Below are 27,887 nucleotides of genomic sequence, written 5' to 3'. Positions count from 1 at the left end.
ATAGTTTTAACTATAGCTTAAATAATTCCATTCGTATCTTATTGGAAACTCCCAATAAGACTGTGTTTGCCACCGCTTGTGTTTTTGATCCTTTTGTACTCCTCTCAGGCCCCATCCAGATGCGCCTTAATGCAACAAGCCACCTGTATGAGGTGTCATGCACAGGCTGCACACTATCCCATTGTATTAATTCTGCATTCCAAAAAGATTCCCTCATGGTTTTAAAACAACCTGCATTCACTTGGGTTCCTACTAACCTAACCGAGCCTTGGGCATCTCATCAAACCTACCAACTGTTACCTGACCTGGTAAAAATCTTAAAATGACAAAAAAGATTTCTTGGAATGTTAATTGCAGGACTCTTTGCTCTAGTATTGTTACTTCTGTGGGCATTGCTGCTTCATCCATGGTACAAACTGTTCAAAATTCTCAGTTTGTACAACAAGTTAAGGAAAATGTGACTAAGATCTTGTCTATACAAAAAAGAATTGACATCCAGTTTGAGATAGAATTATCGGCACTAAAATCTACAGTTTTATGGATGGGTGATAAAATCCACAGTTTAGAGCAAAGAATGTCCTTACAGTGTCATTATAATTTTTCCCAGATTTGTGTTACCCCCGTTCCCTATCACAGTACCGTACACCCTCGGGAATCAATAAAAAAATCACCTCCTTGGTGCTTGGGGTAAAGGTAACACAACCCTTGATATTTTAGAATTACAACAGCACATTGTACAATTATCCCAGGCAAACTTACAAACTAGTTTCTTAGATGCCTGGTTAGCAATTCAAAAAGGACATGAAAGAATTTAATCCCTTTCACTGGATCTCCTTACATTTGCCTCTTAGAATAACGCGCTATTGCCTGTCTCATTCTTGTTCTTATATGTTTACTAGGGGCCCGGTGCACGAAATTCGTGCACTGGGTGTGTGTGTGGGGGGAGAGTGTCCCTCAGCCCAGCCTGCCCCCTCTCACATACTGGGAGCCCTCAGGCGTTGACCCCCATCACCCTCCGATCGCCTGATCGGCCCCTTGCCCAGGCCTGACGCCTCTGCCAGAGGTGTCAGGCTTGGACAGGGGACCCCCATCTCCTCCCGATCACTGGCTCTGGCCCCCGCCCAGGCCTGAGGCCTCTGGCCCAGGAATCATGCCTGGGCAGGGGACCCCCATCTCCCTCTGATCGCATGCTCCACCCCCCGCCCAAGCCTGACGCCTCTGACCCAGGCTTCAGGCCTGGGCAAGGGGACCATCATATCCCCCCAATCCCCGGCTCTGCCCCCCGCCCAGGCCTGATGCCTCGGCCAGAGGAGTTGACCCTCATCACCCTCCGATCCCCAATCACCGGATCGGCCCCTTGACCAGGCCTGAGGCCTCTGGCAGAGGTGTCAGGCCTGGGCAGGGGACCCCCAGCTCCCCGCGGTTGCAGGCTCGGCCCCTGCCCAGGCCTAATGCCTCTGGCCTAGGCATCTGGCCCAGGCAGCGGGGACCTGCAGTGGCAGCGGGGGGCGCCGCGATCGTGGGCTTCGCTTTAGGCCCAGGCAAGGGACCCCTAGCTCCTGGGACTGCCAGCTTCGACCGTGCCCAGCTCCCATCGCTGGCTCCACCCCTACTTCCTGCTATCACTGGCCAGGGCGGCAAAGGCACCTGATTCTCCGATCATGGCTGAGGGGCAGGGCAAAGGCAGCCCCAGGGCCGCCTTTGCCCTGACCCCCAGCTCTTAGCTCCCCCCTGGGTTTCCGATCACTGTCAGTGGCAGGGGGCTTCTTCCTGCTTTCCCTTTCGCCTCCCTGCATTGTGCCTACATATGCAAATTAGCCGCCATCTTGTTGGCAGTTAACTGCCAATCTTAGTTGGCAGTTAAGTGCCAATCTTAGTTGGCAGTTAATTTGCATAGAGCCCTGATTAGCCAATGAAAACGGTATTGCCGTACGCCAATTACCATTTTTCTCTTTTATTAGTGTAGATGTCTAGTTTGCAGATGTGGAATGAAGAGTCTTAAAAGGACTCAAGCCCTACAGACGGCATGCACTTTTCAAGATTTATTAAGAAAACAAAATGGGGGAGGTGCAGGAAGCCATCCACTGCCGATACTGTCATGAGAGTGCACCAAGGAACGCGGAAGGCCGATGGACCTTGGCTGTTAGCAGGGCTAATGCTAAGCATCATTGTTCTGTTGAGATTGTGGTGGCTCGAAGCAATTTCCTGACTTACGAGTCTCAAAGTAAATGTTTACTGGACCTTACTGATCTTTACTGATCTTTATTGATCTTAGAGACAGTCTGTCTGCTACCTGTTTGCCATGCTTTACTGAGGGCAAGATGTGTATCTAAAACTGAATAAAAAGTGGATAAGGCCAGGGTTTGGTGTGCCTCTCCAAGAGAGAGGTCTCCACCTGGCCCCCCACGCCTTCTAAATTCTTATTTCTTGTCTAGTGTTTTCATTTGTGCGTCGGCCCCTCCTTCGGATACTTAACCCTAGCCGTGTAGGTTGCGGCACACACATATATTTTTTCCCTGATATTCAAAATCCCTTTAAACAAAAACAGAAAAAGGAAAGAAAAGGAGCCACAAACATGCATATACTTCTGCTAGGGGCTGACCAGCTCCAAGGACTTTCACTTTGAACGTTCACACAGCCATTCCCAACATAAGGCCAGAACCTGACCAAACCCAAAAGTCCAAAGGGTTAGACATCTGGAAGCCACAGATCCAGGAGAGCAGGATGCCAGCTCTCCTTACTGCACAGATGGGTATCCTTCTTGAGGTTCTTCATAACTCCTGATCTCTTTTACTTTTGTCAACAGTTGCTTTCAAGTAAATATTTTTTAAGTCACGGCAGAAGCCCTCTTGCAGAGGAAGAAAGGGTAACAGTTTAAAGTGGTGTCCAGAGGATGGGAGAGGTGATTCTCCTGCAGTGACATTCTTTTTTTTTTCTTTTTAATTAATAAATCTTTATTGTTCAGATTATTACAGATGTTCCCCTCCCCCCCTCACCCCATAGCTCCCCTCCACCTGGTACCCACCCCAACCCATGCCCTTACCCCCTGCCACTGTCCTCATCCATAGGTGTAAGATTTTTTTCCAATTTTTATTTTTACTGTTTTTATTGTTTTATTGCTAAAGTATTACAAAGAGTATTACATATGTCTCCTTTTTTTCCAGCCCTTAACAATCCCCTGCCCTCCCCTACCCCTCAGTGTCTTATGTCCATTGGTTATGCTTATATGCATGCATACAAGTCCTTCGGTTGATCACTTACCCCACCCCCTCCCACCCCCAACCCTCCCCGGCCTTCCACTGTAGTTTGACAGTCTGTTCAATGCTGCTCTGCCTCTGTATCTATTTTTGTTCATAAGTTTATAATGGTCTTTATTATCCATAAATGAGTGAGATCATGTGGTATTTTTCCTTCATTGACTGGCTTATTTCACTTAGCATAATGTTCTCCAGTTCCATCCATGCTGTTGCAAATGGTAAGAATTCCTTCTTTTTTACAGCAGCATAGTATTCCATCGTGTAGATGTACCACTGTTTTCTAATCCATTCATCTGCTGATGGGCACTTAGACAGTTTCCAGATCTTAGCTATGGTGAATTGTGCTGCTATGAACATAGGGGTGCATATATTCTTTCTGATTGGTGTTTCTGTTTTCTTGGGATATATTCCTAGAAGTGGGATCACAGGGTCAAATGGGAGTTCCATTTTTAGTTTTTTGAGGAAACTCCATACTGTCTTCCATAGTGGCTGCACCAGTCTGCATTCCCACCAGCAGTGCACAAGTGTTCCTTTTTCTCCACATCCTCTCCAGCACTTGTCGTTTGTTGATTTGTTGATGATAGCCATTCTGACAGGTGTGAGATGGTACCTCATTGTTGTTTTGATTTGCATCTCTCAAATGATTAGTGGCTTTGAGCATATTTTCATATGTCTCTTGGCTTTCTGAATGTCCTCTTTTGAAAAGTGTCTATTTAGGTCCTTTGCCCATTTTTTTGATTGGATTGTTTATCTTCCTTTTGTTAAGTTGTATGAGTTCCCTATAAATGTTGGAGATTAAACCCTTATCGGTGATAACATTGGCAAATATGTTCTCCCATGCAGTGGGCTTTTTTGTTGTTTTGTTGATGGTTTCTTTTGCTGTGCAGAAGCTTTTTATTTTGATGTAGTCCCATTTGTTTATTTTCTCATTAGTTTCCAATGCCCTAGGAGCTGTATAGGTGAAGAAATTTCTTCGGCATATGTCTGAGATTTTGTTGCCTTTGGATTCTTCTAGTATTTTTATGGTTTCCCATCATATATTTAAGTTCTTTATCCATTTTGAGTTTATTTTTGTGTATGGTGTGAGTTGGTGGTCTAGTTTCATTTTTTTGCATGTATCTGTCCAATTTTCCCAACACCATTTATTGAAGAGACTATCTTGACTCCATTGTATGTTCTTGCCTCCTTTGTCAAATATTAATTGAGCATATTGGTTCGGGTCGATTTCTGGGTTCTCTATTCTATTCGATTGATCTATATGTCTGTTCTTGTGCCAGTACCAAGCAGTTTTGAGAACAGTGGCTTTGTAATACAGCTTGATATCTGGTATTGAGATCCCACCTACTTTGTTCTTTCTCAGGATCTCTGCAGCTATTAGGGGTCTTTTTTTATTCCAGATGAATTTTTGGAGAGTTCATTCTAGGTCTGTGAAATATGTCATTGGTATTTTAATGGGAAGTGTGTTGAATTTATAGATTGCTTTGGGTAGTATGGACATTTTAATGATGTTGATTCTACTAATCCAAGAACATGGAATGTTCTTCCATCTGTTAATGTCTTCCTCTATCTCTTTTTTCAACGTCCTGTAGTTTTCTGAGTAGAGGTCTTTTACCTCTTTAGTTAAGTTTATTCCTAGGTATCTTAATTTTTTTTGGTGCGATGGTAAATGGGATTGTTTTTTTAGTCTCTCTTTCTGTAAGTTCACTATTGGTGTATAAAAAGGCCAAGATTTCTTGGCATTAATTTTGTATTCTGCTACATTGCCGAATTCATTTATTAAGTCTAATAGTTTTTTGATGGAGTCTTTAGGGTTTTTTATGTATAATATCATGTCATCTGCAAATAAGGACAGTTTTACTTCTTCTTTTCCAACTTGGATGCCTTTTATTTCTTCTTCTTGTCTAATTGAAATGGCTAATACTTCCAGAACTATGTCGAACAGGAATGGTGAGAATGGGCATCCCTGTCTTGTTCCTGTTCTTAGGGGAAATGGTGTTAGTTTTTGTCCATTGAGTATGATGTTGGCTGTGGGCCTGTCATATATGGCTTTTATTATGTTGAGGTATGATCCTTCTACTCCCGCCTTGCTGAGAGTTTTTATCAAAAATGGGTGTTGGATTTTGTCAAAAGTTTTTTCTGCATCAATTGATATGACCATGTGTTTTTTTTCTTTCAATTTGTTTATGTGATGTATCACGTTTATTGATTTGTGGATATGGTACCATTCTTGCATCCCTGGGATAAATCCTACTTGGTCATGGTGTATGACCTTTCTGATGTACTGCTGGATCCAATTTGCTAAGATTTTGTTGAGGATTTTGGCATCTATGTTCATGAGCAATATTGGCCTGTAATTCTCTTTCATTGTGTTGTCTTTACCTGGTTTTGGTATTAGGGTGATGCTGGCTTCATAGAATGAGCTTGGAAGTGTTCCTTCCTCTTGAATTTTTTGTAGTAGTCTGAGGAGGATAGGTTTTAGTCCTTCCTTGAATGTTTGGTAAAACTCCCCTGTGAAGCCGTCTGGTCCTGGGCTTTTGTTTGCTGGAAGCTTTTTGATGACTGCTTCAGTTTCTTCCATAGTTATTGGCTTGTTGAGATTGTTTTTTTAAAATATATTTTATTGATTTTTTACAGAGAGGAAGGGAGAGAGATAGAGAGTCAGAAACATCGATGAGAGAGGAACATCGATCAGCTGCCTCCTACACATCTCCCACCGGGGATGTGCCTGCAACCAAGGTACATGCCCTTGACCGGAATCGAACCTGGGACCCTTCAGTCCACAGGCCGACGCTCTATCGACTGAGCCAAACCGGTTTCGGCGGCTTGTTGAGATTTTAAGATTCTTCCTAATTGAGTTTTGGAATGTTGTATTTTTCTAGGAATATGTCCATTTCCTCCAGGTTGTCTAATTTGTTGGAGTAGAGTTGTTCATAGGATTTTTAAACAATCATTTGTATTTCTGTGGGGTCTGTTGTTATTTTGCCTCTATCATTTCTGATTTTGTTTATTTGGTTCCTCTCTCTTTGCTTCTTGGTGAGCCTGGCTAGAGGTTTGTCAATCTTGTTTATCCTTTCAAAGAACCAGCTCTTGGTTTCATTGATTTTCTGTATTGTTTTTTTGGTCTCTATGTCATTTATTTCTGCTCTAATCTTTATTATCTCCTTCCTTCTGTTCATCTGGGCTTTTCTTGTTGCTCTCTTTCTAGTTCTTTGAGATGTAGAGTTAGATGATTTACTACCATTTTTTCTTGTTTTTTGAGATAGGCCTGTAGAGCTATAAACTTCCCTCTCAGGACTGCTTTCATTGTGTCCCATAGGTTTTGGATTGTTGTGTTTTCATTGTCATTAGTTTCCAGGATGTTTTTAATTTCTTCTTTGATCTCATTGGTAACCCAATCAATATTTAATAACATGCTATTCAGCTTCCAAATGTTTGAGTATTTTGGGTTGTTTTTATTGTGGTTTATTTCTAATATTATGCCATTGTGATCTGAGAAGATGCTTAGTATGATTTTAATCTTCTTGAATTTGGGGAGACTTTGTTTGTGACCCAATATGTGGTCTATTTTTGAAAATGTCCCATGAGCACTTGAGAAGAATGTATATTCCATGGCTTTGGGGTGAAATGTTCTGAAGATGTCAATTAAGTCCATCTGATCTAGTCAGTCATTTAGGATTGCTGTTTCTTTGCTGAGTTTTTGTCTAGTGGATTTATCCAGTGATGTCAGTGGTGTATTAAAGTCCCCTACTATGATTGTATTGTTGTCGATCTCTCCTTTGATATCTTCCAGGAGTTTTTTTTATGTATTTGGGTGCTCCTGCATTGGGTGCATATATGTTTACCAGGGTTATATCTTCTTGTTGTATTGATCCCTTTAGTATTATGAAGTGGCCTTCCTTATCTCTTGTTATGGCCTTCACTTTGAGGTCTATTTTGTCCGATATAAGTATTGCTACCCCAGCTTTCTTTTCCTTTCCATTTGCCTGAAAGATATTTTTCCATCCTTTCACTTTCAGTCTGTGTGAGTCCCTTCTAATGAGGTGGGTTTCTTGTAGACAGCAAATGTATGGGTCATGTTTTTTTATCCATTCAGCCACTCGATGTCTTTTGTTTGGAGCATTTAGTCCGTTTACGTTTAAAGTTATTATTGAAAGGTACTTATTTGTAGCCATTTCTTTTTTTGTGTGTGTGGCTGCTTTCTTTCTGAGCTTTTTATTATTTTTATACCAGTCCCTTTAGCATTCCTTGCATTGCTGGCTTGGTGGTGATAAACTCCCTTAGCCTTTTTTTGTCTGTGAAGCTTCTTATTTCCCCTTCAAGTTTGAATGATAGTCTTGCTGGATAGAGTATTCTTGGATTCAGTCCTTTGCTTTGCATCACTTTGTAAATTTCCGTCCATTCTTTTCTGGCCTGATGTGTTTCTATTGAGAAATCATTTGATAATCTAATGGGAGATCCCTTGTATGTAACTTTCCGTCTCTCTCTTGCAGCCTGTAAGATTCTCTCTTTGTCCTGAACATTTGCCATGGTAATTATGATGTGTCTTGGTGTGGGTCTTTTCGGGTTCACCTTGTTTGGGACTCTCTGGGCTTGTGTGACTTTTTTCTTCCCCACCTCAGGGAAGTTTTCTGATATTATTTCTTCGAATAGGTTTTCTAATCCTTGTTCCTCTTTCTGTTGTTCTGGCACCCCTATTATTCGTATGTTGTTTTGTTTCATGTTGTCCCATAGCTCCCTTAGGCTTTCCTCCTGTCTTTTAATTTTTTTTCTCCAATTGCAGTTCAGTTTGGGTGTGCTTTCCTTACCTGTCTTCTAATTCACTAATTCGGTCCTCCACTTCTCCTAGTCTACTGTTGAAACTTTCAATGGTGTTTTTTATTGCAGCTATATCACTCTTCATTTCTTCTTGGTTCTTATATAAGTTGTTGATTTTTTTCATCCGTTTCTTCTTGATTCTTGCATAAGTTGTTGATTTTTTCCTCCATCCGGTTTATGCACTCTAGGACCCTTAATCTGAATTCTTTTTCTGTCATGCTGCATGCCTCTGTTTCACTTAGCTGCTTATCTGGCGAGTCCTCCTTTTCTTTCCTTTGGGGGTTTCTTTGTCTACCCATGTTTGATCTCACCGACATATCTAGCTGTTGAGTCATTCAGTGACTGCTCCTTGGGTGGCAGTGGCCCCTCGGGCTGCAGTTGCTCCTCAGGCAGTTGTGGTAGCAGCTGCTCTTCTGTTGGCAGCAGCTCCTCTGGTGGGTGCTGTTCACAGCTGTGGTGGCTCCTCTGGCTGGTGGGGGGAGGCTTCAAACACAGCTGCTGTTCCTCAGACAGAGGGTGTGGTGATCAGGAGGCTGCTGTTCCTTGGATGGGGGCGGGCTACACACCCCCATAGGTGTAAGATTTTTGTCCAATCTCTTCCTGCACTCCCCACACCCCCTTCCCCCCAAGAATTGTCAGTTCACTTCCTTTCTATGCCCCTGCTTCTATTATATTCGCCAGTTTATTCTGACTTAATTTTTAGGTTCACTTGTTGATAGGTATTTATTTGTTGTCACTTTATTGTTCATAGGTTTTATCTTTACCTTTTTCTTCTTCTTCCTGTTTCTCTCCTGTGGTGACATTCTGAGCAGACGTTATAAATAATGTTTTTTTTGGCTTCAACACCGTGGACAGGACAGCTTCCAGATCCTTCCCACCCAGGCACAGCTGGCCAACTTTCCACAGGATGCCAACACACCGGGAAACAGGTTTGACCTGGTTTTGGTGTCGAATATTGTGGAGTCTTCATCCTCATCATTCTCTTCATTCAGGGGGGCCATTTCCACGCTCTCAGCGGGGTGGTGATGATGTCATACTTGAGGGTCATCTTCCACCTCTTTCTGGACCTGAAGACGCCCAGCAGCAGGCAGGCGATGAGGCAGCGGTGTAGGCGCACGATCACGGCCACCTTCAGGGTGGCAGGTCATGGAGCAGGCTGGAGATGCGGGTCACCGGGGCATCGCGGCTGCTGTTGGAGCTGCTGCCGCCGCCTCCCCAGACCCCGTTCCGTGGTGTTCACAGGCCAGGAGCCGGCTGGTGGGTTCTCGGGCTGCGGCACCGGGGCGACCTGGGCACGGAATCCGGGGGCAGCGGGCGTGGCCAGGAGCACGAGCAGCAGTGACAGCTGTGGCGCGTGGCGTGCATGGTGCAGGTGGGTGGGGTAGGGTGCGCAGCTGTGCCCTGCACCGGCGCGAGGGCCTGCACCCGAGACTCCCGCTTCCATTGATTTTTTAGAGAAGGTGGGAGGGAGGGTGCGAGACAGAGACAGAGAAACATGGATGTGAGAGAGACACATTGATTTGTTGCCTACTGCATGCGCCCCAAGAGAGGGGACTGGGATTGAACCTGAAACCCAGGTAGGTGCTCTTGGCCAGAATCAAGCCCACAACCCTTTCCAGTGGTTCTCAACCTTCTGGCCCTTTAAATACAGTTCCTCATGTTGTGACCCAACCATAAAATTATTTTTGTTGCTACTTCATAACTGTAATGTTGCTACTGTTATGAATCATAATGTAAATATCGGATATGCAGGATGGTCTTAGGCGACCCCTGTGAAAGGGTCATTCAACCGTCAAAGGGGTCGCGACCCACAGGTTGAGAACCTCTGCTTAGTCCCTGGGCCAATGCTCTAACCACTAAGCAAACTGGCTAGGGCTGCTCTTACTCTTTTTTTTTTTTGTAATCCTCACGTGAGGACATGCTTCTCATTGATTCTAGAGAGAGAGAAAGGACGAGTGAGAGAGAAACATTGATAGGTTGCCTCCCACACTCACCTTGACCAGGTCATTGAACCTGAAACCTAGGTGTGTGCCCTGATTGGGAATTGAACCTGCTGCGATCCTTCAGGGTGCACAGGATGACACTCCAACCAACTGAGCCACACTGGCTAGGGCTTGCCTACTCTTTTTAATAAACATTAATTGAAAGAAGGAACCAAAGAAAAGGCACAGAATCAAGGCAGCAACTTTTGATAGAGGGAGGGACTTGAACACATGTGACAAATATTGCTTTTCTCCTACTGTTATGCACTGAATTGTACCACCCACATTCAATATACTGAAGCCCTAAGCCTAAGACCTCAAAATGTAACAGTGTCTGGAGACAGGGCCTTAAAGAGGTGATAAAGTTAAAATAGGCTATTACTGTGGGCTCTGAACCAATCTGACTAGTGTATCCTTCTAAGACGAGATGAGGTCATATAGAGAGACACCAGGGGTGCAAGCACAGAGAGACAGCCATGTGAAGAGGCAAGCAAAGAGAAAACTAGCCCTGTCAGCACCTTCACCTTGGACTTCCAGCTTTCAGAACTGTGAGAAAATAAGTTTGTGTTTTTTAAGCTGCCCAGTCATGGTGTTACGTTATAAAGACCCTAGTAGACAAATACAGTACACTCACCCACTGGCTGTTCCTCACCACTTCCTGATTTTGTTCAGAATCAGAGTGAGTTCATCACTAGGACAGGAATTATGATGTGATCAAGGCAATCCTTTTCCATTTCTCTTCAATTAAGTCAATTAGAAAGTTCCCATTTGCTACTTCTACATCTTCTATTCTTATCATGGTAGAGAATAGTTGTTATTCAGCAAATTTTCACGCTCTACTCACCCGCCCGCCCCCTACCCTACTCAAGGTAGGAATATAGTTCTTCACTCCATGAGGTTGAGCTTGGTCCTTACTTTGCTTTGGCCAATAGAATGTTAATAAGAATGACACAAACAGAGGTTTTACAGGTACTTCTGTGCTTTGGCTTGGTTTTTTGTGCTTCTGCCATTCATCATGAGAAGAATATGCTCTGGAGAGTTGCTGGTCCCAGAATGAAAGGCTCAGAGAGTAGACATAACCCCAACCCATATCCTGAAGCTGAGCCTCCCAGACAGCCTGCAGGTGTGTGAGAAAGAAGCCTGTGTTGGTTTAAGCCACTGAGGCGTGAACATTGTTTGTTATGCAACATCATTATAACAAAAAGGAACTTACAAAAGCTCAATTCTCCTTTTTAACAAAAAGACCAAGACCAGCCTCAAATACTTGTCAGGCAACCATATCCAAATGAGATTTTAAAACGATAACAATTAGAACTTTCATTGTATGCATTTTTAGTTTTTTTTTTTTAATCTGTTGTTGGCAATTAAAATTAATTTTTAAATTATAGTAGTGGTACAGTTTCCTTTGGATGATTAATATATTTTGTTTTTTAATTTAATATTTCAGGGAATCAATGTAAAGACAAATACTGAGTAAATAAGACTATAGGCAACAGTTGGTTATAGAAAAAAAAATAAAGAAAAGAAAATGAAGGCGAGGCATAGATGACTGAAATTTGAGGAACACTAGAGTAAGAATGGGACAAAATTACAGAAGAGAATGGAAGGGATGGGGCCAAAATGTAAACCCAAAAGAAAAGGCAAGTAGTGTCATTTTTACCTAAAAGGAAATAGTCAAGGATGGAAGAGAAAGAAAGCTGACTTTTGGAGTTGAAGGCTATGAGTTTTAGTTCCAGTTCTGTTACTCCAGAAGAGTGTCCTTGTAAGAGTGAGGAATTGTCACCTCACCGCCATTATGTTGGCATTGTTTCTGTAAATGCTGACTCTGACTGATATGGAGCTTGTAGATAGACAACATGTTTACATGTATAAGAGTCCTAGGAACTAACTTCAGAAGACACAGACTCCTCCCAGTTCCAGGAGATTTGCTGACCTTCAACCATTGAACCAGGATGATATAGACCCAGGATGACAAAGACCAGGATGACACAGCAGACCATCACTTGACCAGTTTCAAGGTCTTTATCAGAGTAGACTGTGCTGGCTAGAACATGGAGAACTTTTCAACCTTCTCTCCTTGATTTCTTTGTTCTGCTTTTCCTCTCCCTCCTTATAAAAACCTCTGCCTGCACTGAGGTAGGAAGATGGGCTTTGGGTAAGAGTCCCCCACCTTCTCAGGTAGCCAACACTTGAATAAACCTCTTTCCTTTTTCACCATCAGCTGTCTTAAGAGTTTGGCTTTCATGGCAGCAGGCAGCCCAGCCTTGGTTTTGGTTACACCCTGCTGACTCTGAGCCTCAGTTTCCTCATCTGGGAAATGAGTGTGATCCAACATCATCATTACTGAGACTTTGGGTTCTTGTCTCCTGATAGAAAAGAATTTAGACCAGGGACACTGATAAAAGCAAAGGCAGATTTATTGAGGCTTTGCAGAGGGCAAAACCACTGTGCCCCAAATGTGGGGCTTAAGGGTTTTTATTCCTTGGGAATACAGAAGGTTCTGGAGTTAACCAGTCAGGGTGTAGGTTGGCTGGCTTTTTCTTTTTTTAGGAATGCTTGGGTCCCACTGAAGTCCTGGTACGAGTTAGTAAAGCAAAACATTTTGGGATTGTGCAAGACTTATTATGGGATGCAGAAAGGGACTTTCCCAACAGGTATTTTGAGTTTGTCTCTGGAGTTTTTGGCTCTGCTTTAAATCTGAAAAACAGACTTAAAAGAAGCTAGGCTAGTTCTAGGACCATCGTTTTATAGCTGCCTGCTGACAAACTGCCATAGTTCTCAGGGCTTGACTCAATGGAGCAATTTTTGGAAACATTTTATTCTACCTGCCTTGTCATTTCAGAGATTCATAGAGATTCTGCCTGTGGAAGCAGCTCTCAGGGTTCAGGTAGACAACTAGGAAGAGATTAATGTTTGACAGGCATGAGTGTGAAGGCCAGAGATGGGGCTAAAAGAATGAATGCTTCGCCCTAGCTGGTTTGGCTCAGTGGAAAGAGGGTACGCAAAACCAAGGCCTACGTACTGAAGGGTTCTGCGTTCGATCCTGGTCAAGTTGCAGGCTTGATCCCCGACCTTGGCTGGGGCCTGTGCAAAGGCAACCAATCAATGTGTCTTTCTCACATCTGTGTCTCTCTCTTTCTGTCACTCTCCCTTCCACTCTCTCTAAAAAAATCAATGGAAAGATATCCTCAGGTGAGGATTAACAAAACAACAAAAAAAGAATGAATGTTTCACCTTGACCAGTGTGGCTTAGTTGGTTGGGCATTGTCTTGTGCACGGAAGGGTTGCCGGTTCAATTCTGGGTTAGGGCACATGCCCCGGTTGTAGGCTTGATATTTCCCTCTCATGTCAATGTTTCTTTTTTTCTCTCTCTCTCTCCCTTCCTTTCTCTATAAAAATCAATAAAAAATCTATATATATATATAAAAGGCTAATATGCAAAGTGTCCCCTCAGGAGTTCAACTGGGAGACCAGGAGTTCAGTCACTCGCTATGATGTACACTGACCACTAGGGGGTTGCGCAGAGTGAAGGAAGGCCCCAGCCAGTAGTTGGAAGGCCTCGATTGGCCTTGATCGCTGGCCAGGCCTAGGGACCATACCCGTGCCTGAATTTCATGCACCAGGCCTCTAGTGTTATTAAAAAGAAAAGAAAAGAGAAGAAAAGGAAGGAAAGGAAAAGAAAAGAAAAGAAAAGAAAAAAGAAAAGAAAAGAAAAGAAAAGGATGAATGCTGCCTTAGCAATCAGAGATGCAGTCAGGGTGCACACAGAAAACTGGCAAACTGGCTGCATGAACTCTGAGCAGAAATAACCTTGGATTTAATTTTAGGTACCTTTTACTAAAACTTCAGTCTACAAAGAGAGCCAGCCTGACAATAGAAGGAGAGAGACAGAAGGGAGGAGTGAGCAGAAAAGGATCATTTCCTCAAAATGAAACCGGACAACCGATGGTTCTAGGCTGCTTGTCACTACTTGAGCCTTAAGCAGAGAAAGGGTTGAATCATGTATGAGTATTTATTTCAATAATGCTGGCAGTATTGATATGGAATTTTTGGACTGGAACCCGGATTCTTTGTCTGCTGGAGTCGAAGAATAAATCCACAGACAGAGGGTAGTACACTGATAACCAAGATCAACAACAATTAATATAAATGTGAGAAGTCCTGGCAGAAGGCTGAATTTGGGCTCTTTGATATTCACAGAGTGAATATTTGGATTTTATTACCTACTGCTGACTCAATGGCCTAAAGCACGCCCCCCCCCCCAACCTGATAATTTTACTGTTCACTAAACATTACCATTGATATGTCTGTTTGCATTCCTAAAAGTCAATTGTGTATTCTAGTAAATAAAAGCAGATGGGAACTGAGACTCAGTGGAACTTGACTTCTACAGTTAAGCTTTCTCTGGCTCCACCATAATTTCAAAATTATATTTCTTGTCTTGTGTTTTAATTTGTACATCAGCTCTTTCTCCAAGCCTTTGAACCCAAAAGCCATGCTGGCCATGGCGTTTCACAGTAGTATAGCAAAGGTGGAGATTTTTTGAAGAACAAGTACAGACTCCCACGTGGGGAGAGGGGAAGAGTCCCACAGAATGGACTCCCACGTGGAGAGGGGGAAAGGGTCCCTCCGACTTTCTGTTTCCATGGTTTTTAAAGGCTGTAGTTCCTGTGTCCTGATATCCCCTCTGGTCAATATTCCCTTTTGATTTGGTTACTATAGTGACTCCTGAGGCCCTCCTCACTCATTGTCCTCCTATTCCTTCTGGGCTTTCTTCCTTATTTATTTTGTAAATATAGACCTTCTTTGGCTACTTCCAGTTTCCTTGTCTTATGGAAATATACCTGTTGCTGCTCCCTTGTCTTATGGAAATGTAACTGCACCCGGTTTCCTTGTGTTATGGAAATGTACCTTCTCCCAGTCTGTAGCCCTATGTTTTTTTCCATGGACCCCAATTCTAAAAATTCCCTATGTTCCTGCCTATTGTTATAATGTACTCCGTGAATCACAGAAGGACGCCTCAGGAAGTTGAATTAAAGAGTCACATTTATTGCAAATCCAGGACTATGAGAGGGCATTTCGCTCTCCCAAATCTCATAGTGCCTTCTCCAGCCCCGACATCAGATTTATGTAGGCAAAGATCACAAAGGTATTGATTATATCCCAGGGTTTGGAATGAGGAACCTGGTTTGCAAAAAGCAGTTTACAGAAGCAGACTTAAGCATGTTAGCTAAATTATAGTTTTTGGTCTCCGGCACTGAGTTGACAGAAACACATTATCTAGAGCCCTGGGGTCTTGGGGCCACTGAGTTGACAGGAACACATTGTCTGGAGCCACTGGGTCTTGGGACCACTGAGTCAATGGAAACACGTTATCTGGAGACACTGAGGCAATTTAAGATAATTGTGCTGTCCTAGTTCCCAGGTACGGAAGAATGTGCTTTGATAACCAGTAAGATCACAATCAATGGGATAGCATACATAAGTTCAGAAAATCAAAATAACTTTTCCATTGTTAAACAAAGCAAATAAGTACAGATGCCAAACTGCAGGGTTAAAGTTAAACTATAGTTTCTACTTGAGATGATTGTTACCACACTTCACTATGTTCCCCTAAAATTCCTGTTTCAGTATGAGAGAGCAGTAGGTCATCCACACAGATCTGCTCTACCCCTCCCCATAAGCCAGCTGCTTATATTGGGTAGAAGGACAAAGATTACATGGGAAAGTAAGAATGACAGTCATGGGAAAGTCAAGGAATAATGGTTACAGGTTACAGGCAATGTGGGCCTGGGAGGTGGCAGTGGGGAAGTGCCTCTGGGCACCTGCAGGAGCAGAGTACAGGCAATAGGGGTTGGGGTCCCAAAGGGCAGGCAAAGGCAGGCCCCCGGGATGAGCATGACAGGCAGTTCTCAGAAAAGCAGGATGGGCTGCAGTCTGATGTTAACTCTCATGTGCCAGGGTGTACAACTCTCACCAGGTCAGAATGTGCTTTCTCTGATCAGAACAATCACGGTTAACAGAGCATGATTAATATTTCTTATAATTATTGCTAGTCCCCACTATTCCGTTCCTGCCCCTAACAAAAAGAGCAGGGACATTTATAGAAACTAGTGTTGTATTGGGCAAATCAGCAAGCTGGACAAGACTTGCTGATTAACTAACTTAATCAGCCAGTTAGTTAGGAGTCATCTTTATTGTATGCAGGTTCAGAGCAGATTACCTCTGTCAAATTCTGAACAAACACAAGAGGGAGTATTTCCTTTTTATATCCTTCTAGTTCTTTGTGTAAGTTATTTTTGTAGATAGCGTGTAACCTTGAGTACATATGCTATCTCTACAGACACCTGTAACTTTGAGTATCATATTTATACAGGCACCTGGTATCAATATCAGCATATCAGTTTAGATGGCTAGCTTGCAAGGTCAGACAATTAAGTTTATCTTTTCTATTCAAGCAAAAAACAAAGTTATTTTACAGTCTAAAAATAACAGAGTTGACCTACAGAATAAGAGACTAAGAATAACAGAGTAGCTCAAACAGCAGTTTTTCCAAAGGAGGGACCACTATGCTTCACTGGGACCAGCTGTTCGATGGACTTGTTACCAAGCAAGGGCTCGCTGTCTGATGTGCATAAAAGCCAATACCATGGCACCAGCTTTTGAGAAAAGAAAAAAGCTTTATTGTGAAGTTCATGAGCAAGGAGTTCAGTCTCCCCGATCCAGGTTTTGGGGCATGGGCTTGAGGGGTCGGCACGGGGACCGCCTGGACAGTGGCCTCTGAAAGTGTTCTGGTATTCAGGTCCTGATCATGTCCGGTCCTTTGGCTCCATGGGTGGGGGATGGTGGATGGAGATAGGGGATGAGAGGTAGGGGAATGGGTAAAGGTGGAAATCTGGTTCGATGAGTAATTTGCAACATTTTTTTCCTCTGCCGCCTGACTTGCAGTTTTGTTCTATTGTCTCTGAGAAAACAACTCAGTATCTTGTAAGAAACAGAATAGGACCATCAGAACTGGCTCTGTGGTTAGAGTCATGACTTTTTTGGTTATTCTTTTCTACCCACTGATGAATACCATCCCATCTCCCACCATCCTTCAAGGTCTCAGTACTCAAAAAAAGAAGAGGGTCCCGCCCAGCTGGTGTGGTTTGGTGGTTGAGCCATCTATGAGCCAGGTCAGGGTTCAATTCCCAGTTGGGGCACATGCCCGGTTGTGGGCTCGATTCCCAGTAAGGGTATGCCAGAGGCAGCTGATCAATGATTCTCTCTCATCATTGATGTTATCTCTTTTCCTCTCTCCCTTCCTCTCCGAAATCAATAAAATATATATATATTTTAAAGAAGAAGAGGGTTCTAGGACACAAGAAACAGAGACCCTTGGGACTTTGAGCTGAATAAAAAGCCCACCCTGCAATTGGTTTGGGAGGTTCAGACCCCCAGAAAGCTGCACGGATAACGTGCAAGAATGTGATATCTGAAACCTGTAATGCAGAAAGGGCCCTACAGAGGGCCCCATCCTGAAAGAACCTTTGTTGTTTCCTTTTATCATTTACACGTTATTCACTGTTGCAAATGAATAATACCAAAGATGTCCTGAAAACTGTTAAAGGATATTCACTACAAGTTACCCCCACTGCAATCACAGTTCTCCTCCCTAGAGGTAAATAATTCCATGCTCCCCTCCCCAAATCCTTTCAAAGAGACCTAGAGGGTATCTGAAGAGAGCCAAATGGTAGAGAGCTTAGTTGGTTTTCTCCTTCCTTACTCAGGTTGTGTTAAAATTTGCACCCCATTGGAGCTCCCTCTGGACGCCACTTATAAAAGAACTCACTGTCCCTCAGTGTTGGGGTCCAACCCCAGCAGGTCCAGGGGTCCCCAAAGGTGTGGATGGAGTTGGCAAAGAAGGAAGGACACAGAGACAGTGTTCAGTTGATCAGCAGCCTAGCCAGGATCTCCAGCCAAGTTCTGTCTAGGTTCTCCAGCCAGGTTCTGTCGCCAGGTTCTGTTTTTTATTGTCTTGTTACATCTGTATTTATACCAGTTGATTTTAATCCTGTCAATTTCTATTCCAAAGGTTAGGGCGTTTCTTATCTCCATTCCAGGGAGTAAAGATTATGTAGTTTAAGTGTGATTGTTCGTAATTAAAGTGATTAACTACCCGCCTGGCACTCAGTTAAGGGATTTTATTCCCTCCCTAACTTCAGGGAAAAATCCCTACCTGGGGAAACAACCTTTCTCGGAGAGGTGACCTTGGTTAAAACACATAGCGCCAAGAAGGGAAGCAAACATATTAATAACAGTATGCCATATACGCCAGGTCCCCCGAGTCATATGCTGTGCAGATGTTTCTTCCCTGCAGCAACTGTGTCAAGCAGCAAGGATGGACTGGCTTCCGGCACCTCAGGTCCTCTCTTCATCTTCCCAGCAGTGTGGGTGGGACAGGAAAAGCCTCGGGAAGCTCCATCACTGTGGTCCTGGCTTGGGCTAATGGATCAGTACTTCAGTCAACATTATCCTGGACGCCGGGTACAATCCTGGTGTTCAGCAGCTGGTCCTCCTGCCTGGTCACTGTCACTGGAGAGGTAAAAGCCCAGGGACACCAAGGCTGGCTCTAGAACCAACTGAGGAATAGTGAAGGTACATGGCATGAAGCCAGATCTCAACTTGAACAATCTCAGAATTTTCTAAAAATGACATTTCCCTCAGTGTTCTGGGTTGTATAAGAAGTAGTGAGTTCCCTGTCTTGTTTGCATCAGATTATCTGATTTCCAAGTTCTCCCTTTCCTTCTAGAGATGGCACCAGGCAAAGATTGAGCTTTTTGGGCCCAGCAAAACCTGATAAGTGATCCCCAACCCTCCCACAAGATTCCAAGGCACAAGGAACCAAAAGGGATATAAAGCTCAGCTGCCTGTGGATAATAGCTGGTAGATGGTGCGAAATCCTTGCATTCATTTATTCAACAATGCCAGGAACCAATTCCAGCATGTCATAGTATCAAGAGTTTCATCAAAAGGTTGATGAAACTTGGGGACTCAACAGAGCTGAGTCACACATATAGTCACCTGTTGGAAATGGCTAAAGGCATTTCCCAAACCTGAATAGGAAACTGATTGTGGCTGCCAGACAGTTAAAGGGCGTCTTAATCTACATGTTATTGCTTCCTATTGGCCAAATACCTGAACAGTTGTAGGCTATCCCCCAAACTGACTGCTTCTGTACCCTTTGAAACCTTACCCTTTGAGGTGTATTATCTCCACCTTGCCTTAGGACAAATTGTGTTAATAAAAGCAAGGGTCCTAGACAAGGAGGAAGTCTTCAGTTCCTTTAGCTGAAGGTCCTCTGACCCCCAATGCCTTTCAAAATGATATCTTGTCTCCGGACTCTTTATTAGTCTCTGGATTCCTATGTCATCTATGTGCAGCCTTTTCCAGATTCCTGAATCCTTCTTGATGCTGGGACATGAACCCCGGCACAACAACTAGAGGCCCGGTGCACAAAATTCATATACAGGTAGAGTCCCTAGGCCAGGCTGGCGATCAGGGCCGATCAGGTTCCCCACTTCCCTGCCTCCCTGCCTTCTCCTTCCCTCACTCCCTCATCACCCTGCCACCGCCGCTGGTCGCAAGCCATGTTCCACGCCACTCCTTGGTGGTCAGCTCACCAGGTCATAGCGAGCGATCAAACTCCCGTTCTCCTGGTCGAACTCCTGAGGAGACACTTTGCATATTAGCCTTTTATATCTATAGATTAGTAGTTAAGTGATTCCTAGGACTGGTATTGTCTCACCCAGATAGAATATATATATATATACTTTGTTATTTTAATGGGTCCTTTGCCCACTTTTTTTTTTAATGAACAATTTTATTTTATTTCTTTTTTCATTTTGATTTTTTAAAAATTTTGTTTTATTGCTTAAAGTATTACAAAGAGTTTTACATTTGTCTCCTTTTTTCCCCCTTGACCTTCCCCAAGCCTCCCCTACCCCCAGTGTCATGTGTCCATTGGTTATGCTTATATGCATGCATACAAGTTCTTCAGTTGATCTCTTACCAACCACCCCCCCACCAGCAGCTCTGACTTGTGTCAGGGGTAGGGCGTGTGCCAGGTGATAACTCTATCTGTTCATGGAGAGCAGAGCCTGCACTGGCCCGGAGGCTCTGACCATGCTGGAGGGCGGAGTCTGTGGTGTGCTTGGCAGTAGTAGCGTGTACTCTAGGTCTCACCAAGGGGTCCAGGTGTCAAGTCAGGCGGGGCCTGTGGCTGAAGAAGTGGGCTTGGTGGGAGAGTCACACAATCCAAGATTCACCGAGAATCCAGGTGCTGAGTCGCATGTCTGGCCCCTGTCTTCTTGACCCCAACACTGATGTTACAGTTCCACACAGGAGATCCACTGAGATCCAGAGAGGATCCCATGGACTTTTCTTCCTGTCTCCATTCTCTTCTCAAAAGCGATAGATGACTGCTTTTTCTGCTTGAATGACAGGTTTTATTTTGTACTTTGATATTTTGGTGTTTAACCTTTAATAGCCCTGCCTTCTCTTTCACTCGTTCCATGAAATAAAAGGCTGTCTGAGCTAAAAGTTCATCATTAATGAATCACTCAAGAAGAACAAGACCCACGCTCAGAGCGAAGTTTCCCTCAGCCACCACAGGGATGTTCTAGGTGTTTCCAGCAATCTTTGCTGGTGACTTTGAACAGTGGTATTTCTCTCCTGGTTCAATGGAGGCTGGGAGGTAAAATGTAATGGGAAAGTTGGGCCAGAACAGTGGAGATGTGCCTACCCCCCAACAACATGCCCAACAACACCCCCAAATGGCTCTAGAAGAGAACTAATAGTTCAAGCCACTGCCTGTGACAGTATCCACTCACATCTGTATGCCTGGGCCAGGTGCTTCCCAGGCATTACCTCATTCAGTCCTTTCAGAGAGCCCAGAGGACACAGCTGAGCAGAAACCCCCACACCTCCATTTTTCCGACCAGAAGACCAAGGTTAGAATAGCAAATGGCCTGCACATGGGCCGTCTTATAAGTGGCTGAGCCAGAATATAAGTTCAAGACTTTGGGATTCCAAAGACCCTGCATTTTGCTAGTACAACAACATTATACTTCAAATCCCAAACTAATACAAACAATCAACATTGATTATGCCAAGCACTGTGCTATATGCTTCCACAAATTATTCCATCTAATCAGAACCTCAACAAAACAACCATACCCTGGCTGGGTAGCTCAGTTGGTTAAAATGTCATTCAGACACGCCAAGGTTGTGGGTTTGATCCCTGGTCTGGGCACATACAAGAAGCAATCAATAAATGCATAAATAAATGGAACAAAAAATCTTTCTTAATCTCTCTCTCTCTCTCTCTCTCTCTCTCTCTCTCTCTCTCTTTCTCTCTTTCATCAATAAAAATACACATAGAAGATTAGGTGTCACTATTGTCACCCCTATTTTATGAATAAGGAAACCAAAGCTTTAGAGAAAGGAGTCAGTGAAGGTCAAAGAAATGGTAAATGGCAGACCTGAGGCTTCAACTTACATCTTTCTGCCTCCAGAGCACTGGCTTTAACTACTAGGCAACACTGCCATTTGCCTCTCATTTAAGTGAAAACATTGGAGGGACAGGGCTGGGAAAGGGGAGCCAGTGAGCCTCAGGGAACAGTGAGAGTGCTGCATTTGACTTTCACACTGCACGTCATCCTACAAGAATTGGAGGTGACTTCATATGTTTTGTTTTTCTTTTTTAATTTCTCTTTATTGTTGAAAGTATTATAGATGTCCCTCCCTTTTCTGCCCATTGACCCCCTCCACCCTGCTCCCACCCATATGGTTTGTCTTTCTAACGATTGTCTCTCTACACAGGCCTGTGATTGCCCTCAGCCCTATCCTACCTGAGTAGCTTCTTCCTTTCGAATCATCCAATTCCTGCCAAGTTTTCCACCCCATGTGTGGCCAGGGGCTAAATTTGGTTATGTGCACACTCCCGGAAACTGCTAACCAGAGAGGACTACACATGCAAACTTCTCTTTTCTGTGACAATCCAAGACCTGACCCAACTGTCTCCTAAACAACCCCCAATTCCAGGTAAGACAGGCAAATGAGAGGTGAATGGCAGCTTCTGTATGTGTGTGTGTGTGTGTGTTGTGTGTGTGTCTGGGGGCAATAAGTATATACAGAGTCCTGAACTGAAAATCTGAAAGCCCAACTATAGGTTGGCTGGCCTTTGGTAAGTGTCCTAACCTCTCTGATACTTCATTTGCTTAACTGAAAATGAAGGTGGTGATATCCAGTAGGGGATCCATGGGGATATGCACAGGCCCTGCCTAGCACAGTGGCTGGTACATAGCAGGTGATCAATGTAATGTTAGACAGCTGTGCATGGGTTGGAGCGTGCAGAGGGGACTAAAAAAGACCCAGAAGGTGAATACCTGGAATAAGACTGCACTATGCAGTAGTGGGTTCACATTATATAAAGGTTGTGGCTCTCATTTTCTAAAAAATTTTCCTACCTAACAGGGGGCTCAGCTTTAGAATTTGCTGGTTGCTACAGGGCACCTCCACATTTATTGAGCCCTTACCCTTATTAGACACAGTGTCTATTGCACTTGGATCATCACTGGCAAAGAGATTTTTGTAGATTATTTTACTAATCCTGTGGGCAGCTGGGTGGTAGGTATTGTTACTGTGCCCTCAAGTTCAGAGACACAAATAGTGGCCAAAATCACTCAGTTGGTAGGCAGTGGAACCAAACCTGGCTGTGTAACTCTAAGATCCCCTGGGACACACTAAGTCTGTTTTCTGATAAAATAAATAGTTTTTTCAGGCTAAAGTCTCATGAAATCAGAGCTTTGTTGCTGGATCTCAAGGCACTGTGGGCCTAGGCATAGAGTAGTGGGCCGAGCCACCTCTCAAAACCCAGTGCCAAATTGAACTTAAAGTATTTCAAATGATTGTATTATATATTATAATTATAATTATATATTATATATTATAGATTATACTAGTAGCCCGGTGCACAAAAATTTGTGCACTTGGGCGGGGGGCGGGCCCTCAGTTATTAAACATTTATCAGCACAACACTGACCACATTGGTGGTGGTGGTGGTCTTGTCAGAATGTGTTATATTATGCAGATGAAAACCTATTTAAACACTCAACCACTGGGCCATGTCAGCGAGACTCACATGATTGTTCTTTAAAACTATTTTATAGGATGTGCTTAGATCAGTAATTTTCAATCATTTTTATCCCATGGCACACATAAACTAATTGCTATAACTCTGTTTCCGGGGCTGACTAGCAGACCCTGGGTGACGGATGAATGATTACTCTGACACATGATTGCTGTGAAAGAGAAGGCTAAGGGACTGCCTGGCTATAGGAACCAGACAGCCCCATTCGCCTGCCTCCTTAGGCTTTTATTGCAACAAGGGTGAACTAAAATTAACTATTAGATACTATCAGCAGGGTAAGTATCCTTGAGAAGGCACATGCATCTGTAGTGTCCTTTAAGCAAGGGCATGTAAAGAATAAACATAAAGATTCCAGCAAAACACCGTGTTTAGAAAAGTCAAGGCAGGGTCTGCCGCCTTTGGCAAGGTCCCCCTAGAGGCCTCTGACCTTTTGGAGAATCCTCCTGACAGACTTCCCAACCAAGTCCCGTGCTTCCTCACATTCTGTGGCCACACCAAAAAATATGTTATATTTTTTGCCACTCTGACCAAAAATAGCTATTATTTTTATTCATCCACACTGGTTGGCTATTGTTGTGTTGGCTGTTGTCATTTTTTAAAATTGAGACTCTAAGACAGTGGTCAGCAAACTGCATCTCTCGAGCCAAATGTGGCTTTTTAGCCCCTTGAGTGTGGCTCTTCCTAAGCCTTAGGGGTACCCTAATTAAGATAATAAGAATGTACCTACCTATATAGTTTACGTTTAAAAAATTTGGCTCTCAAAAGTAATTCCAATCGTTGTACTGTTGATATTTGGCTCTGTTGACTAATCAGTTTGCTGACCACTGGGTTAGAGCATTGGCCTGCACATGGAAGGGCCCCGGGTTCAATTCCTGGTCAGGGCACGTACCTGGGTTGCAGGTTCCATCCTGTGCCCCAGTTGCATGCAGAAGGCAACCAATCCATGTATGTCTCTCACATCAAGGTTTCTCTCTCTCTCTTCCTCTCTCCTTTCTCTCTCTCTCTCTCTCTCTCTCTCTCTCTCTCTCTCTCTCTCTCTCTCCTCTCCCTTTCCCCTTTCCACTCTCTCTGAAAAACAATGGAAAAATATCCTCAGGTGAGGATAAACTAATTAACTAAATAGAAAAGGTCTCCTTGGGTGAGGACTAACAACAACAACCAAAGGTTCTTCCTCTGAATAGAGCCTGATTCTGAGGATTAATTAATTTTTTTGTTGTTTCACTGCCTTTGGTTTAAGAGGTGTTTAGAACTGTCCTTGGGTATTTTAAGGGATCTTCTGAAGTCCTGTGTATGAAAATAGCCACGGGGTCTGGTATTCTTGCTCTAAACCAGTTGGTGCTGGTGGAGGGGGTACATGTTGGAAATAATAGCAGGGGAAATGGTCTTCTTGGACCAGCTCTGCTACTAAACTTGCTTTGCAACCTGGAGAAATTCCTCTCAGGGTGTTGGCTTAGATCCTGGTTTTTAAGCTCAAATGTCAACAGAAGCTGAGTAGTAAGTGCAGAAACAAGGAGGTGTGGTAAAGTAAAGAGTGGTGGGAACCCTGCAAAGTTGGAGAACGTCCCATTTAAATAAAACAGAAACCTAATCCATTTTTTCTCAGTGGTTAGAGCGCCAGCCTTCAGACTGAAGGGTTGTTGGGAGCTGGGGAGGGGGGAAAGGAGAGGCAACCAATCGAGGTGTCTCTCTCACATCGATGTTTTTCTTTCCCCGTCTCTCTCCCTCCCTTCCCCTCTCTCTAAAAATCAATGGGAAAAATATCCTCGGGTGAGGGTTTACAACAAACAAACAAACAAACAAACAAAAAACACCAAAAAATGGAGCAGATAATTTTTTCTCCAAAGGAAATGTGTTTGAGGGCCAGGTCTGGATCAGCTGATACCTCAGGGCCTTTCTTCCCCAAAGGTGCTCAGACAAAACAAAAGATAGTACTGTTAGTTGACAGGCACTAAAAAGGAAGGGGCTTATTGTAGCTCATGTGGCCTAAGGACCATGTTGACAAGCAAACTCTAAGGGGTGAGCTTCTCCTGTGTCTGTACTCTTTTCCGCAGACAGTAATCCAATCACATATTTAGCTATGGTTTTCCTACTGGGAATGCAGAGCAGGGCTCTGGGGGCAGCATCACAACTAATGGAGGTTAGGTTATTATGGGTCAAAAGGACCTGAGCCAGCCAGCATGGCTCAGTGGTTGAGCATCGACCTATGACCCGGAGCTCATGGTTCAATTCCCAGGTTGCGGGCTCGATTCCCAGTGGGGGGTGTGCAGGAGGCAGCCGATCAGTGATTCTCTCTCATCATTGATGTTTCTATCTCTCTCCCCCTCTCCCTTCCTCTCTGAAATCAATCAAAATATAGTTTTAAAAAGGACCTGAAAGTAAGCTGAGTCAAGTTTTATTGGTCTATTCTGGGGGTCTCTGGTCAAGCAGTAGCATCTGACTGCTGAAACCAGGGGAGGGGCTTCCCTGTTTGCAGTGATGACGTGCTTGAAGCTCCAAGCTGTTTGTGAGGCCACCTTCCCTCAGTCAACATTCTCATGGAAAGATAATTCTAGCTTAAGCCATTTTTCACACTCAAACTTCAAGAAGGACCCTAAGAAAACAGGGTTTTGCTTCTGTAACCAGACAAACAATGGGTTCTTGCTGTCTGTCACTACTCAAGCCAATTAAGCAGAGACAGGCTTGAATCATATATGAGCATTTATTTCAAAACTAGAGGCCTGGTGCATGAAATCTGTGCACAGGTAGGGTACCTAGGCCTGGCTGGCCATTAGGGTTTAACAGGTTCCCTGTCTCCCAGCCTCCTCCTCCCCTCGCTTCCTCAGCACCCCACCACCACCACTGGTTGCCTGCCATGTCCCTGCCTTCCTGCCTCCTCAACAGTTGGGTTCTCCCCTCCACTCCCCCGCACCTCTCCACCTCCCCACCTCCTCCTTTCCTTGCTCCCTCAGTGTCCCACCACTGCTGCCACTGGTCACCCACCATGTTCCACACTGCCCCCTGGTGGTCAGCGCACCTCATAGTGAGTGATCGAACTCTTGGTCGAACACCTGAGGGGACACTTTGCATATTAGCCTTTTATATATATAGATTGCAGGCAATATGGGAGAACAGCAGGTCGTCCACAAAAGTCTGCTCTGCCCCCCACCATAAGCCAGCTGTTTATATCAGTAGAAGTACAAAGGAAAGTAGGCAAAAGGGCAAATGGGCAGTTTACAGATATGCAAAAGGGCTGGGGGCCTTCAAATGGCTTAGTGATGTGTAAGGGCTGGGGTTACAGGGGGAAATAGCCCAAGGGTGGGCCAGATGGGCAGTTATCAGGTAAGCAGGCAGGAGATTTGCAAAGGCCTGCAGGGATGCAAAAGGGCTGGCTGTCGATTCAGAGTTTCTGCAGCAAAGTTAATCTTTCCGTTTCCAGGTGAGCTCCCAGGTCCTGAGTGCAGCTGCCAGCCAGGTTAGAATGTGCCTTCTTTAATCAGAATAGAACAATCACGGTCAACAGAGCAGGATTAATATTTCTTACAATACTAGCAGGTTCCCCAACATTCTATTTCTGCCCCTCTCCCTCCCATTTTAAGGGCATTTGTTGGGAGCTGGAGTGGCAAAGCCGTTTCAGTGCCCACACGCTGTCCTGGGAGGGCCCTGAGGCTAGACCCCAGTCCAGGAGGGAAGGTGCTGTGGTATTAGCCTCACCGGCCCTGAGTATGGTTGTGTATATTTGTCAATATCCTCACAGTCTCAAGTGACTGAAACCTAGTCTCAGGCCGGAAAACTCTTTGGCTCACAGAATCCGGGAAAGGATATTAACCAGAAAGGAGTGGAGACGCAGACGGGCCTGAGGAACACTATGAACCAGCAACTGGAAGGTGTTCAAGGTCCTCTCAGCCCCTCTGTCCCCGCATCTGCACATCGGTTTTCTTCTCTCGTAGAGCAGTCGTCTCACATGACAGGAATCATAACCCCGACAGGTTCTCAGATGCGCACTTCCTGGCCTCCCCCAAAGAGCGAGTGCCTTTACACCCTTCGGTAATACACACACACACACAACACATTTGAGAAAGGGATTGTGGGTAGCTCAGTCTGGATTAAAAAATCGTAAGGATGATTGCTCAACCCTGGACCAATGAACTTAGGACATGGGCTGCTATCATCTAAAAATATAACAGCTTTGCCCTAACTGGTTTGGCTCAGTGGATACAGGACCGGCCTTCGGACTGAAAGGTCCCAGGTTCAATTCTGGTCAAGGGCATGTACCTTGGTTGCGGGCACATACTCAGTAGGAGGTGTGCAGAAGGCAGCTCATCGATGTTTCTCTCCCATCGATGTTTCTAACTCTCTATCCCTCTCCCTTCCTCTCTGTAAAAAATCAATAAAATATATTAAAAAAATATATAACAGCTTTCGTAAGAACTGCACAGTTGGGCTTGGCAGGAAGAGAGGTCTTAGAGCCTGGCTAGCATGGAGAGCAGGACTTTCAAATGGTGAGTTTCCCACAAAGGGGCTGGTCCCATGGCTGCCAACCTGAGCTTAACTCCCAGGGGCTGAGACAGAAGGAGAAGACCCTCAGGCAGGTGTACCAATCTCATCTAGTAGCTATAATCCCTCCCCACCATGCTCTGCCTGTGGTTCCTGAGCTGGGAAGAG

General features: G+C 44.3%; 1 pseudogene across 1 annotated transcript; it reads right to left on the bottom strand.

Moving 5' to 3' along the window:
- Positions 1-8,911: 8,911 nt before the first annotated feature.
- Positions 8,912-9,516, bottom strand: LOC308518588 (membrane protein FAM174B-like; annotated as a pseudogene). The gene has a single exon. The product of its transcript is annotated as a membrane protein FAM174B-like (transcript).
- Positions 9,517-27,887: the final 18,371 nt, after the last annotated feature.

This window comes from Myotis nattereri (assembly GCF_964212035.1).
Source record: "Myotis nattereri genome assembly, chromosome: 4".
In the NCBI taxonomy this organism is placed as follows: domain Eukaryota; kingdom Metazoa; phylum Chordata; class Mammalia; order Chiroptera; family Vespertilionidae; genus Myotis; species Myotis nattereri.
The sequence above is the reverse complement of the archived record's forward strand: the minus strand, read 5'-3'. Positions and strand labels throughout refer to the sequence as shown.